Source organism: Myotis yumanensis, unplaced genomic scaffold, assembly GCF_028538775.1.
Source record: "Myotis yumanensis isolate MYYU_CA2020_CCGP unplaced genomic scaffold, mMyoYum1.0.hap1 SCAF_7, whole genome shotgun sequence".
Classification (NCBI taxonomy): Eukaryota; Metazoa; Chordata; class Mammalia; order Chiroptera; family Vespertilionidae; genus Myotis; species Myotis yumanensis.
The window spans coordinates 18,578,117-18,592,900 of NW_027223758.1; the positions used below are offsets into that span (position 1 = coordinate 18,578,117).

General features: G+C 47.2%; 1 protein-coding gene across 4 annotated transcripts in view; it reads left to right on the forward strand.

Annotated features, from left to right (window-relative positions):
• The first annotated feature begins 5,161 nt into the window (after positions 1–5,161).
• RRBP1 (ribosome binding protein 1) overlaps positions 5,162–14,784 on the forward strand; it is a 69,369-nt gene continuing 59,746 nt past the window's right edge. For all 4 annotated transcript variants that reach the window (XM_070419875.1, XM_070419876.1, XM_070419878.1 and 1 more), the window contains exon 1: positions 5,162–5,394. The gene's annotated coding sequence lies outside the window, so the exon portion shown is untranslated. The remainder of the gene's footprint in view (positions 5,395–14,784) is intronic.

Here is a 14,784-nt window from a genome sequence, read left to right on the forward strand (position 1 = left end):
TAAGGTGAATTTTTACCAGAATCAAGGCATTGAGCTATGTGTTCAAGGAACATAATGATGCATCAGATAGAGCCACTGACCCCCAAGTCCAAAGTCAGACAGGGAGTGAGATGTGTGCAGAAATGTCAACATGAACATGTACAATATCTCATTTTTGTAACCCTGTTGCGCTCCTGCCCCCTTTCTCTCTCTCTCTCTCTCTCTCTCACACACACACATACACTCCACTCTGGTTCAGAAGAGTATTAAATTCAATTAAAATTTAATGATATAAACTTACAATGAAATAGATTATGTTAAAAACAAAAATAATAAATACTCAACCTATCACCCCAAGTTATTTGAATACATTTTACTGTCATATATCCCTTGAGAATACTTGTAAGATTATCTATATGGTATATAATGTTATATTCCTGCAAATTTCTCTTTACCTTAGTGTTTGAAATCAATTATGATGGAAGAGTTTACACCACAGAAATTGGCAAATGCTACAAATTAGGAATTCCCCGCCCCCTCCCCCCCCCATCTCCCATCTCCAATAGCCAATTGTTAAATATTTACTAGCACATCAAACATATCTTGCCTGGAATTTTGCAAAAGCCTACTAACTGATCCCAGGAGCCTCCATTACACCACCCTAACTATTCTTTACACCACTGCTAATGTAATCGCCTAAAATGTAAATCATATGATATCTGTCCTTCTCTGACATTTCTCTTAGCATAATACCCTGTAGGTCCATCCATGTTGTTGCAAATGGCAAGATTTTGTTCTTTTTTATGGCTCAGCAATACTCCATTGTATAGGGTGTCCCAAACTTCACGCAAGATTTGCAATTCAATTCAATTGCAAATCTTGCGTGAATTTTGGGACACCCTATATATACATATCACATCTTCTTTATACATTCATCTATTGATGGATACCTAGGTTGCTTCCATATTTTGGCTACTGTAAATAATGCTGCCATGAACATAGGGGTGTATATGTCTTTCTGATTTAGTGTTTTCATATGATTTCACTTCTATATGGAATCTAAAAAGCAAAACAAAACAGAAATAGACTCATAGACATCAAGAACGAACTGACGGTGGTTGGAGAGGAAGGAGGGGGAGGGCAAAAGGTAAAGGGAGTTAAGAGGCACACAGTTGATCTGAGCGTTAAGTAATTTTACTTATTTATAGGACATCTTGAATAATGCCTGGCATCTAAGACCTAAAAATGCTATATATTGTTATGATGCTTTTTTCCCCCGTGTGACATTTTATTCTGTTTACCATTTATCATCCTTTCAGAGTTGATAAAGCAAAACCTCTTTTTACACCATAAGATACAAAATATTCTCATCTTTCTGCCTAGTCTTTTAAAATAATATTTGCAATTTGGTAATAGAAAGCAAAGTACTGTCACCCTGGCTGGTGTTGTTCAATGGTCAGAGCATTGACCCAAGCACTGAAGGGTTGTGAGTTCAATTCCTGGTCAAGGGCACGTACCTGGATTGCACAATCCCTGACCAGTTGGTGTGGGTGCAGGAGGCAATCAATCTATATGTTTCTCTCTTACATTGATACCTCTCTCTCTCATCTCTCTTTCTATCTCTTTCCCTCCCTCCCTTGCACTCTCTTTAAAAATCAATGAAAAAATAGCCTTGGGTGAGGATTAATAACAACAGTAACAACAAAAAGAAACCTACTAGGTTTAGTTTTCCCTAATAAAATAGCTTTGTTTTAAAACCCAATATATTCTTTGAATCAGGCTGATTGAATTATAATTTGCTTAAAAACTAAATTCACTCATATATATATATATATATATATATATATATATATTATTGATTTCAGAGAGGAAGGGAGAGGGAGAGAGAGAGAGATTGAAACATCAATGAGTGAGAGAGAATCATTGATCAGCCGCCTCCTGTACACTCCCTTCTGGGGATTGAGCCTGCAACCCAGGCATGTGCCCTTGACTGGAATCAAACCCAGGATCCGTCAGTCCACAGGCCGACGCTCTATCCACTGAGCCAAACCAGCTAGGGCTAAATTCACTCTTTTTAAGAGTGTATAATTTGACCATGTAACCATCACTATCACCAAGACATGGAACATTTACATCGCCCCCAAAGAGTTCTCTCATGCCATTATGATCACTGAGACTCATCTCTTACCCTCTCCTTCATCCTTCAGGCTTTGGCAAAACACAATTTGTAGTCGCCCCTTGTGAATCATGCTGAGATCACCAGGCCTTTGCCCAGGCTGTTCTTGCATCAGGTGGGCCTTCCACCCACTTCTTGACCTGGCTAACTCCATTCAAGCTTCTCTTGTCACACCTCTACTGTTCTCAGTGAAGGTTAACACCCCTGCCTATCCCTGACCATCCCTGTCTGTGGGCTTCTCTCTCTCTGGCCAGTTTACATGTGACAGTATTTCATTGGACTGTCATCCAGGGGGATGGCAGGGATCTGTTTCCCAGGCTCTAGCCTGGTGCCTGGCACTGAGCAGATGGGCCTGGAGGGCACTTTGTGATGGGCTTTCTCTCCTGCCATGGAAGATGGTGTGATTTGGCAGATACAGGTCTATGGTAGACAATGCAGCAGGGGCAGGCACTCACTCCCATGCAGGCAACACTGTCCATCTAGTCCTGGGTGGTTCTGGTTTTTCTTAGATACACCTTGGGAGAGAGCAAGGCTGAAATACACTGATGAGGCTGAGCAGGGCTAAGGATGGCGGTTCATGGGTACAGCAGTGGCCAGGCCAGGTCAGAGGATGGGGGATGGGTGGGAGCTGACCTGCCCCTGATGGAGCCTGGTGGAGGAACACAGGACAGGGAGGGAGGAAAGGTTTCCATACTGGAACATATCAACACCCCTTACTCCTAGGGAGTTTGTAATCTTATATTTCATTTAACAATATTTATGGAACATGTATTTACTGAGTCTCTACTCTGTGCTGGTACTGGGTCAGAGTTGGGTAGAAGACACTATTGTGACCACTCCCCTCCTAACCCCCAACCCCTCGGTGCCCTGTAGGCACTCACCTTCTGCCATGGGATTCTTGCTACTTTGTTCTGGCTGATGGTACACGAGGACAAGTTTAAGTCCCCCCAGAAGAAGCCCTCAACCAAGGACTAGGATTGGGTAGGTATATAACCCACTTTTCTTCCTTCCCATCTCATTTTTCTACCATTGTTTCCTGTGATCATCCCCAAAACGAGTCACTTAAACCCAAGCCCTCCTGTCAGGATCTCTCTCCGAGAAAACCTAAACAGTAAATAAGATAAAGGAGGTCTCTGCCCACAGAAAGTCCCTGAGGACAGTTGGGTCTTTACTGGGTCAGTGTATCGCTCAAGGCTGCTTGCCTATAGGCACTCAATAAACACAAATGAATGTATTTCCTGTCTAAAACCCAGAGGGGCAATTATTGTCCCAGAGGAGTGCACCCATTTTCAGAGATGGTAACTGGTTTACCCATGCTCTATTAAAACTAGACGGTACCATGTGCCAGCCAGAAGCTGGATTTCTTTCTTTTTTAAAAAAAATATATTTTATTGATTTTTTACAGAGAGGAAGGGAGAGGGATAGAGAGTTAGAAACATCGATGAGAGAGAAACATTGATCAGCTGCCTCCTGCACACCCCCCACTGGGGATGTGCCCGCAACCAAGGTACATGCCCTTGACCATAATCGAACCTGGGACCCTTCAGTCTGCAGGCCGACGCTCCATCCACTGAGCCAAACTGGTTAGGGCAATGGATTTCTTTCTTTCCTTTCTTTTTCTTTTCTTTTCCTTTTTTTTTTTTTTTTTTTTAAGAAGCTGGATTTCTTGATTTTTATTTCAAGCCAGAGCTCGCCCCTGGAAAGCTAATCCAGGTTAATTCCCGTTGATTAATCATTAATATGCCAAGGAACTGCTGAGATTAAAAATAGGAATGAGCGGTTTCATTTCACCCCAGCCCCTCTTTATTTCGATGGCTTATATTTTCCACATCTTCCTAACACCCACCAGTACAGTACCAGTAACAAAAAGGGGGGTCATATGAAATTGGCCAAGATATGGATATTAGGAGCAGGATTCTCAGCCACAGGGGCCAGGAAAGTCACGTGGGGGCAGATCAGGCTGCTGCAGCCCTTTTGGCCTCTCAGAAACCTTAATTTCAAAGACCCTAGCTTTGGATCAAGTTCAAAGAGTTAGGTTTAAGAGAAACGGATATAATAGTTAAAACTCAGGCTTAAAATGGTCTTAATTAAAAGATTCATTTGGTTATTAAGAGAGGGTGTTGGCTTACATTGGGAAATAATGCCATGTAATGAAGGAAGTACTATTTTGCTCAGTTTTCTGGGAAATGGGTGTTTTCTTGGGTCAGACCCTCTCGCCCTCCCCATTCAAGGAGTAAAAGCCCAAGGCGGCCTGTAATTATTACTCTGCCAGCTGTGGTTTGGAGATTATGCCTCAGTTGTACCCTCCCTAAAAATGAGTGCAATGACGTCGCCCTCCACTCCTTATGCACCTCTGGCCTTTCTACCCAGTTCCTCTATTTACTCAAGAAAATCCTTTCTGGTGCTGATTGCAGTCTCTTTGAAGACAGGGACTTGCCTTCCCTAGATTGATCCCCAGCAGAGTCTGTCCTCACACCCGGGGCCCGGAGGGGGCGCTGTTCTGGGGGAAGTTAGTTGGGTTTAAATAAAGCATTTTTCCCGGTTGTTGGTGGGTTGTGCAGGGTAACACCCTCTGCCATCTCAGCTCGTCGGGATTCAGGGGCGCAGGCCCAGCGCCGCCGGGACTCGAACCTCCCACCGCCCTCCCAGGCAGAGCCCGTTTCAAGTCAGCCTCCGGGAGCGGCGCGGCGGGCCCACAGTGGGCGTGGGCGGTCGGCGCCCCCTCCCCCGTCTGGCGGTGCGGCCGGCCCCGTCCCGCCCCCGCGCGGGGCCGAGCGCCGCGCAGCCCCGCCCCGCCCCGGCTCCGCCCTCCCGGTTCCCTGCAGCTCCTCCCCTCTCCCATTGGCCCAGGCGGAGACCCTCCTCTCTGCCCAATGACAGCCGCCGCTACTTGGCCTCCCGCGCTCTGATTGGCCAGCGCCCGGCGGAGTGGCGGGGCGCGGGCCAATGGAAAGAGGCGGCCCGATGAATGGCTGGCGCGGGTGGGGAAGGCAGGAGGCGGCGATCCCGGCGGAGGGGGCCGTTCGCCAGCTCCGAGGCAGAAAGTGCCACGACTCCACACGCGCGCACGCAGCCAGCTAGCGGCCGAAGCGGACGGCGGACGGGGCGGGCGGCGTCGGGGTCGCGGTGTCTGCAGCTGCTCGGGGGTGGCTTTTCGGCGGAGGCTCGGCCGGCTTCTCTCTCCCGGCGGCGACGCGGCTTCTGCCCTCACGCTCTCCCTCCCGCTTCTCAGGCTGCAGGTAAGAAACTTGGCCCGGCCCTGCAGCGGCGGCCACGGCGCGTGGGCCGGGCCGTCGGGGCGCCGGGGCAGGGGCGAGGGCCGGCTGCGCCGCGAGTGACACGTCTCCTTTGGCGGCCCCTCCCCCGGCAGCGCCGCCAGCCGTCGCGGCGGCCGCGGACCCTCCGGACCCTCAGAGTCGGGTCCGGCGCCGGGGGCGTGTGCCGGGCCAAACCCGTGCAGGGGCGTCAGCCGAGTGCGCCCCACGGTGTGGACTCAACGCTCCTCGCCGTCGGGGTGACCGGCGGCGGCCCCGTGGTGCGACGTGGCGACCCCTCCCTCTCCGCCGGGCCGTCGGGCCGGCCCGCGCGCTCTGAAGTTGGGCAAAGAAAGTTGTCGGCGGGGTGGGGCGGCGCACAGCTGGAGGAGGAAGGGGTTAAGTTTCGGGAAGCGGCCGGATGACGTTGCCGGGCTGCAGTCCGGACTGGAGAGGGTGGGGGGACGGGCGGAAGGCTGCGGAGGCCGGCCGGGGGGGAGGAGGCGGGATTGAATGAGGGCCCGCGGGCCGAGCGCGCCCGCCTGCGGGCTGCGGCCTGGAGGCGCTTCTAGGGGCCGTGTGGCCCCGGACGGGCGGGGCCTGGGACGCGGGGCTGCGGGTGAGGCCGTGCGGAGACCGAGGGCTGAACGGGGTCCGGACGCCCCGGCGGCCGCCGTGGCAACTTCCCGGAGTGAGGGAGGCAGCTCCCTGCTCCCCCTGGCGGCCGGGCTGAGGGCACCCTTTTCCCCCCCGGCCCGGCCGTGCGGAGCTCAGCGCTCGGGCGCCCGGCGGGGGTAGGTGGGCACCTCGGGCCCTGCCTGGCCCGCCCCGCCGGTGCCACGATGAATGGGCTGGCGGTGCCAGGCCCGGGCGGAAGCGGGCACCTCCGGCCCGGTCGGCCAAGCGTGTTGGCACCCGCCCCGGCCGGCCAGGCTCCCGGGCTGCTCTCTGGGGCAGGGGAGGGCAGGCTAGGGTCCGCGCTTCCTCTGGGGCTTCTGGGAAGCTTCAGGGACCCCTCCCCAGGTTGCAGTTCATAAATGGTAGGTTGGGATGGTGAAGTGGTTAAGGGAGGGAGGGGGTCTTCTGAAATCTCAGCACCGCTGAGGGTGACCTCGACCCAGCTGTTTCACTCCGGGTTCCACTTCCCTGTGTGAAAAACAGGGCTGCTGATGTTTCTACTTAAGAGAAAATTGGTGCAGCGCATGCATGGAGTAATCAACAAGTGCTGGCCGTTCTTGTTGGAATGAGTTTTTAGGGGCGTGTGGGGCTTGGGAGGGAAGTGGAGTCGTTCTGGCTCCATCCTAGTTGCTGCAAATGCAGGGCTGGATTTCACCCCTATGCCACTATGCTTAGGGTTTCCTTATCTTTAGCCTGGAGATAGTAAAACACACAATGAGGAGCTGGGCAATCTCCCAGGCAAGGGCTGGATAAAACAGGGACCTTGTGCAAACAAGGCAGTTTGGCAATAACTCCTGGAGGTCGGAGGTCAACAGAGACTAGGCAGCAGGTCAGAGGTCAGCAGAAACTAGAAAGCATCAAGAAAATGAAACTTTGCAGAGTTGTGAGCCTCCCACATCACTGTTTGCCTAGTGTGCTGGAACCTTTAGGGTGAGGGTGCCTGGCTGGCACTTTTCTGGAGTTTGGGCCTCACATCCCAGGCTAGAGATCTCTTCAAGAACACTGCTGCTGAGGATCCAGAGACCTAGGTCTTTGTCCAGCACTCCCAGGAGGGACAGCTGCATGTTTACCCCATCCCTCTGCATTTGGGAGCATGTATTCTCCACTGACCCTGCCTCTTGCTTTACACTTTCCCTCTGTGTTAGTCGTTTTAACTAACTTCCTGTTAATCTGACACCAGGGAAGTCTTGGTGATCCTGCATCATGCTGCTTGCTTACTGTGGTGATGTCTCAGTTCCTTTATGAACTTTCCAAAGGTCAGCCAGACTATGGGTTGCCAACCTATTTCCCTTCCAGAGAGTAGCTTCCGGTTCCGGGGTCTTGGAGATGCCACTTCCCTCTCTATTTAAGCAAAGGACAGAAAGTAGGTTGTTTTCCCTTTACACGGAGCAATTTGAACTTGGCTTGCAGAGATTCTGGGCCCTGTTGAGTGCAGGAGAACAGGAAAGGTCTCCGTTTGGAAATAGAGGGTGTCCAGTGGGTAGAGCTAAAGACATGCTATAACAGAATTCTTTCATAATTGGGAATCGGCCTTTGAACATCTATAAAGAGATTAAGATGTTAAAGTGGTACCTTGGCATCTTACTATTTTTTGGTTGTTGGGAGAGTTTTAAATAAATCTGAAATCATTGAGTCACATTTGAGCAATTTTGTTCTTTGCTGAAATGAACCCTAATCAACAAGCTGCAGTAATTATAGCACTATATTTCATATAAGTGGTTGAATACAAGTGATTTAATTGGAATATTGGTTTATTATATAGCAGGGACACCTTTTAAAAGTGACAAGACCTCATACTCTACTTACTTGTGCTTTTATTCCTGGAAGCTTATATTAATAGGTGAATGACACTTAGGGAGGGAGTCAAGAGTTCTTTTGAGACACCAGATTTTTTCTTTGCTAAAATCTTGTTTTGGGGGCGGGGCGGGGGGGGGGGGGGGGAGAAATGGTCAGTCAGAATTGTGAAAGCAAGACTGTGTTATTTCACCTGTACATCTAGGAGCTTCAATGTTTAAAGTCTGGCCTGTAACACAATAAAAGTTGACTAAATGAGGTAGACCATAATACCTATTAATATAGTCTCTTTAGTTGTTTCTTATCTCATTGGACAAATGAAGCTGAGCCCAAGTTTATTTTTTAAAAGTTTAGAATTAGATTCCACAACTTTGACGTATATCTAGGTCTTGCAACAACCCCCATCCTAAGAGTAGGTATGGTTGTCCCTATTCTGTGGGTGAGATCATGGAAACTCAGCCTGTTAGGTGGTTGTCAAGCGAGTTCCCATTGCCCAGTTGCTGGGTGATGTGGGCATAGCCTTCACAATGTTAACCTATCCTATATAATAAAACCCTAATATGCAGAACAACCGGTCGCTATGACACGCACTGACCACCAGGGGGCAGACACTCAATGCAGGAGCTGCTCCATGGTGGTCAGTGCGCTCCCATAGGAGGAGCACCGCTCAGCCAGAAGCTGGGCTCACAGCTGGTGAGCGCAGCGGTGGTGGCGGGGGCCTCTCCCGTCTCTGCAGCAGCACTGAGGAGCAGTGAGCAGGTGGGCAGTAAGGAGCAAGGGGTCCCGGATGGTGAGAGGGCACAGGCAGGCTGAGGGATCTCCCACCCACCACTGCATGAATTTCATGCACCGGGCCTCTAGTAGGTCCATATAATTACACACTTGCTGGGACAGTAACTACCCAAGGGAAGACATGGAACTAGAAGATGTAAATTAAAAGCTTTAATGGAAGGAAGGTAGGGACTCGGTTGAAAATGTGGCAGTGCAAGAAGGTACTTTTAATTTCATTTCTCAAGCATCTCATGTGTGCTGGGCCTTCAAACACTATAAATACAAAGTTGTGATACCAATTCTTGTCTGAAGAAGCTACCATCTAGAAAACTGTGTTGTCTAATATGGCAGCCACAAGGAGTTATTTAAACTTAAAGTTAAATAAAATTTAAAATTCAATTTCTTAGTCATGCTACCCATATTTCAAGTGTTGGTCAGTGGAGATTTAGATCATTTCCATCATCACAGGAAGTTCTAGAGATAGTATTCTCTAATCATTCAAGTCTCTCTGTTCCTTGGAACATTTAGACATATTAATACGTTGGACCATATGAAATTGCCCATTCTATAATAAAAAAGTTGACTAGTGGTAGTTCATGCACTTCAAACTAATGAGATATATCACCTTTAGAAAACATTACCAACTCTTTGGGTGCGTTGTAAATTGCATACCAAGGAAAAGAAAGGAGGTGGGTGAGTAACGCAGATACTGTAGTGGCTCTGCCTTGGAGAGATTTTTACCAATAGCATCAAAGCGATCAAACCAAACACACACATAAATCATTATTGGGCAAAAAGCATATGGTTTGTAGAGAAAATCAATATTTAATTCTAAGTGAGAGAGCCTGGGCAAGAGGGCCACTTAGCATTATAGAAAATTAACTTGGGTGCTTCGTAGGAGGCAAATTCTGATGAGTCTCCTGAAACAGGCAACCTGACTCCCAGGTCTGAAAAACCAGACATATCTAGTATATTTCCTTTAAGTGCTATAAGTGACATGTGTCTCCCCCTAGCAATGGGAAACAACTTTATAAAGAAAGTGTCATTTCTACATTTAATTATGTTTGCAAGACTGGAACAGCTGCCAGTTCCCAAATCTTATATGTTCCAATATACTGGCATTTTTGTACTTGGCTGTCATAAGTTGTTTCCTGGGTCAATGATTATTTGCAAGGCTCTATTATACTAGTGGGCTGATCTTGGTACTTGGAGTAGAATAACATAAAACTAAAGTTAACAACCCAGAATGATGGGTAGCTACTTTCTTCTGGTTAGAGAGGAGGTCCACTAAGATTGTGCCAGAAGTTATTAGCTATTTATAGTGATAATGAATATCATCTGCTGGCTCAAAAGCTGGAATAAAGACTATTTTAAGCCCAAACCTTGAATTCCATAAACTAACCCTGATCGAGGTATGAGCAAATAAGATCTTCTTTAGACTGTCTTAAGGCTGGTTCCAGGCTGGTGCCCTGTATGGACACCATGCAGAACTTGGTCTGCACATGAGATTTGCTTGGTCAACCTCATGTTACTAAACAATTAAATCACCTTTTAAAAATGGAGAATTTTTTCATAAAATCTAGATTATTGGGTTCTCTTGGAAAAAATGGGAATTCCTGGCCACACCAGGTCTGCCGCCTTTAATGGCAACCATGGACCGTGGTCACCCTCTCTGGTCAGTACCTGTGATCTCTTTCACCAGCACCCTACCCTGATTTACATGACGTGTGTGGGTATTGGCTGTCCCTGAGAGGGCACTGTCTACTCCAGCATCAGAGCAAAGAGGAGTCGGCGGGCACCTGAGTGAGTGGTCATCAGCGTCTATTGTTGAGCTGCAGCTCTGGGCAGTGGGAGAAGCACTGGTTGGGGGTTTCAGTCCCAGAAATAAGTAGTTCAACCTTGGGCATGACTTTTCTCTTCTCTGGGCTTTGGTGTCCTCCTCGTGTAAAATTAAACTAGGCCAGATGGCTCCATCTTTCAGGCCACAAATCTTGGTTTATCCTTAACTCTTTGCTTTCTCATACTTGTATCCTGTATAATAGCAAATCCTGTCAGCTCTACCTTCAAATCAGAGCCAGAATCCAGCTATTCTCTCTACTTTCACAAGCACCACCCTGATCCAAATCCCTCTCATGTTGCCTGGGTTATTTTTTTTAATTTGATAAATATTTACTAAATATTGTTTTGCCTGGATTATTTCATTAGCTCTAAAGTGGTCTTCTTGCTTTTTGCTTTCACCCCCTGACTTCTAGTCTGTTCCAAGAGAAAATCATGTCACTTTTCTGTTTAAGATTCTCCTTGGCCACTCGCTCTTACCATCTCCTTGCCCTCTGCTCCAATCACACTGGCCCCCTGTTTTTTCTCAGGCATGCTTCTGCCTCAGGGCCTTTGCACATGCTGTTGCTCTCAGTGGGGAGCTTCTTTCCAGATGGCCACATGGCTTGCTTCCCCAACCTTCTTCAGGGCTGTGAAGTGTTACCTCCCTGACCACCCTATTTAAAGTGACAGTCCATGACAATCCCCACCCCTACTCCAGCTCCCTGCCCCACCTCTCTGCATGGTTTTCTCTTCATTATCACTACCTGACATGCTGCCCTTGGAGCATAAGCTCTGCCAATGGAGGGATGTGTCTGTTTTGTTTCTCCAAGGTATCCCTAATGCTTGGAATAGTGACTGGCACACAGTAGGTGCCCATCCTTGCTGAGCTAATGGAAAGATGACTTTCTGCTTGTGTTCTATGAGTCTACTATTTAGCTTGAAGTCATCTGGATTCCTAGAGCATCAAGTATAAACATATTCCAAAGCTAGGTGATTTTTGGATTCCTTCCAGCCTGGCTACAGTTGGGAAATTAAGAGTTATACCCATGGAGGGATGGTCCTGCTCTGCCAGCAGAGGCCAGGGATTTGAAGTGACCCCTAGGGGGAGGCTTGGGCATTTGCTCTCTCCCTAGTGCCCCAAACCTCCATGCTGGTTGTATTGATCTCAGTGCTTCCTGTTCTCCACAGTCCATCATTCACACCAGGATCCCTCAGCAGATCGGGCCCTCCCCAGGTGCTCACACCAGTTCTCTGAGAATTAGCTGATGAGCATTAGGTGGGGCTTGCAGGTGGATTTTGTGTTTTGTGGCATGAGTGTTCCATAGTGGTCGGAGGGAAAATTCTTTCTTTGTAGCTAGGATTCCATTCTCTCTTCTTTTAGTCAGACTGAGGAGTAAGAGATGTTGCTAAGATTAACATCCTGCTTCCCCATGTGGTGGTTTTCTTTCCTCTGGGAGAACTTGCTGGTGGAAGCCAAGGAATTAGAGCAGTTTTCTCAACTTTGGCTGCACATTAGAATCACTGGGAATCTTTTTAAAATCCTGATTTCTGGGCCTCATCCTCCGGAAATTCTGTTTCTTTGTTATGGGGTGGGGCCACAACATTAGTAACAAAGAAACAGAATTTCCAGAGGATGAGGCCCAGAAATCAGGATTTTAAAAAGATTCCCAGTGATTCTAATGTGCAGCCAAGGTTGAGAACCACTGAACTAGAGGAAAATTATTGGGGCAAGTGGGCTGGCAAGAGGCCATTCCAGGCCTAGCCCCTATCCTTTATGTCTCCGCCTTTCTTCCTACTTTTGCTTTTAGGCAAAGAAATGAAAAATAGATCCTAGATTCTTAGCTGTTTCTGACCAGAGAATCTGGCCTACTTGTTTTATGTGGAACATCCTCATCTGGCCGTAAGCTCAACTGGTATGTTTTTCTGGAACTTCTCATTCAGTCGTTAAAATGCACAACTCAATACATCAAAAACTATTTTCTCTTCAATTAAGACTTGTCCTGAATAGGAATTAGATGTAGCTTTATTTCTGTTGAATACATTTTCATTTCTTTGTGAGTCCTAGATATTTGTGATAATTAGAAAGAATCTTAATTTTCGGAATTTCATAGTAATCATGGTGATAGAGGGAAAGAAGGAGTCGGTGCTGAAGAATAAATGAATTGACACCCTGAGTGAAAAGTCTCATTTGTGATGTGCCAAGGGACATTGAAAAAGTCAACTTCAGCTACGACTCTGAAACCCAGCCACTCTATTCTGTGATATGTGGCTTTACTCTTAAGTTGGAAGATCCTGAGCCTTACTCTGAACAGTTTGATTTTTAAAAGTGGTGAGAAAGATGGCACAGTGGGCTTGGCCATGGACAGTGAGGGTCTTGGGAAGATTAAAGCAGGAGGTGACTGCCCATTTTGACCTTGGTTCCAGCTAACATCGTGTATGTGTGTGTGCAAAGGTGAGGTCAGGGAGGTGGCAGGATTGAAAGTGCTGCAACAGATTCTCCAGTCATTAATGATGCCCCTCCTTCAAGATTCACATGATCCATTTCCTACCAGAGTTGGCATATGTGTACTATTTTTCTTTTTACTAAAGTAAAATACAGACACAGAAAAATGCAGTCATAGTTTGTAGAACAATACAGGGTGGGCAAACATAAGTTTATAGTTGTTCGTATAGAAAAATATATAATACAAGAATAAACTCTGTTTCACATACCCACTACTGTAAACCTGCTTTTGCCCACCCTGTTTAGCAGATCAGGATGATCACACCCCATGCTGCCCTCTGCCACAGCTCCTCTTGTGCCCACTTTAGATGCTGGCCAACCCCCAGGGTATCTGCTGTCCTGATTTCTATCTAGCACACAGATTCATTCAGCCTGTGTTTAAACTTGATGTAAATGGAATCATATGGCATATGCTCTTTGGGTCTTTCATTGGTTATGTGTGAAGTTCATCCATGCTGTTGGGCTAGTTCATTCGTTTTTTGTTTATTTTTGTTAATCCTCACCCAAGGATATTTTTTCATTGATTTTTAGGGAGAGTGGAAGAGCGAGGGAAAGACAGAGAGAAACATCGATGTGAGAGAAACACATCGATTGGTTGCCTCCTGCACAAGTCCTGACCAGGGCCCGGGCTGGGGAGGAGCCTGTAACCAAGATATGTGCCCTTGACCTGAATTGAACCTGGGACCATTTGGTCTGTAGGCTCTATCCACTGAGCCAAACCAGCTAGGACGGCTAGTTCATTTTTGTTGTGTAGTACTCCGTGAAGGCATCACAGTTTGTCCTTTCACTATGGATGAGTACTTGGATAGTTTCTAATTTGGGACTTGTAAATTACATTACAGAATACAAAGTCTTGCCCCTGACTTTGGTGACTACTTGTCTACATTTCCATTGGATCTCTTTGTAAGAGTGGGATTTTGGGACCACAAGGAGACATATGCTCAGCTTTAGAAAAGAGTGCTAGACTTTTTCCCAAAGTGCTGGTACTAGTTTATACTCCCACCAGCAGTATATGAGAGCTCGGAATATATTATACAGTAGCTGACTTTAAAAATGAGTCAGAATGAAGTTTGATTTACCATTGCTGTTCGTAAGAAATAATTCTCATGCTGTAGTTTTACTTGTCAGAGAGATAGGAAGGTTTGGCTGCAGAATTCCTTAATCGAAGATGGGCCTTTGCAGAGGGTTTGTGGAAGAGGGTCAGATTTTATTGCCTCTGAGTAAATGCTGTCTCTTAATCACAAATCTGAGCAGAAAAGACAGTTTCTCTTGCTGTAGTTAAATGAAGGGAGAAGGAGCTCAGCAGTGCTCTGGTCTGGAGATTTGAGTTCTTCAGATGCTCCTCCCCACCCAGGTTAATGTAATGTACTGGAATATTAAGTGAATTTCTTAAAAACAAAGGAGCCATTAGTTGGATACTAGAGGTCATTCAGTACTGACCCACAGTTTCTAACCTGAAAATCTGCACGCCTCCTGTTCCTGGAATCCTTGTGCAGAGCCCAGGGTTGGTGGTATAGGACACTGCAGGCTCTGCTCCTCCTGGATTGTTGTATATCTAGGTTTGGCTTTGGAAGGCTCCCTAGCACAGTTACATTTCCTGTCATGTAGCAGGGATGATCTTTTTCTTTTAAGAGTTGGTTGGCTGGGATTTGCTTTGGCTAGGAGTGACAAGAGTTCCAAAAGTCAGTAGTGTAAAGAAGGAAAGGGGCACTGTATTTCTGGTGATAGGGTTGACTGGGTGAACTGACCGGGGTTGAGTGGGGCAAGTACTGCATAAGAAATACAAACATCTTCTGAAAGCATTGAATGAC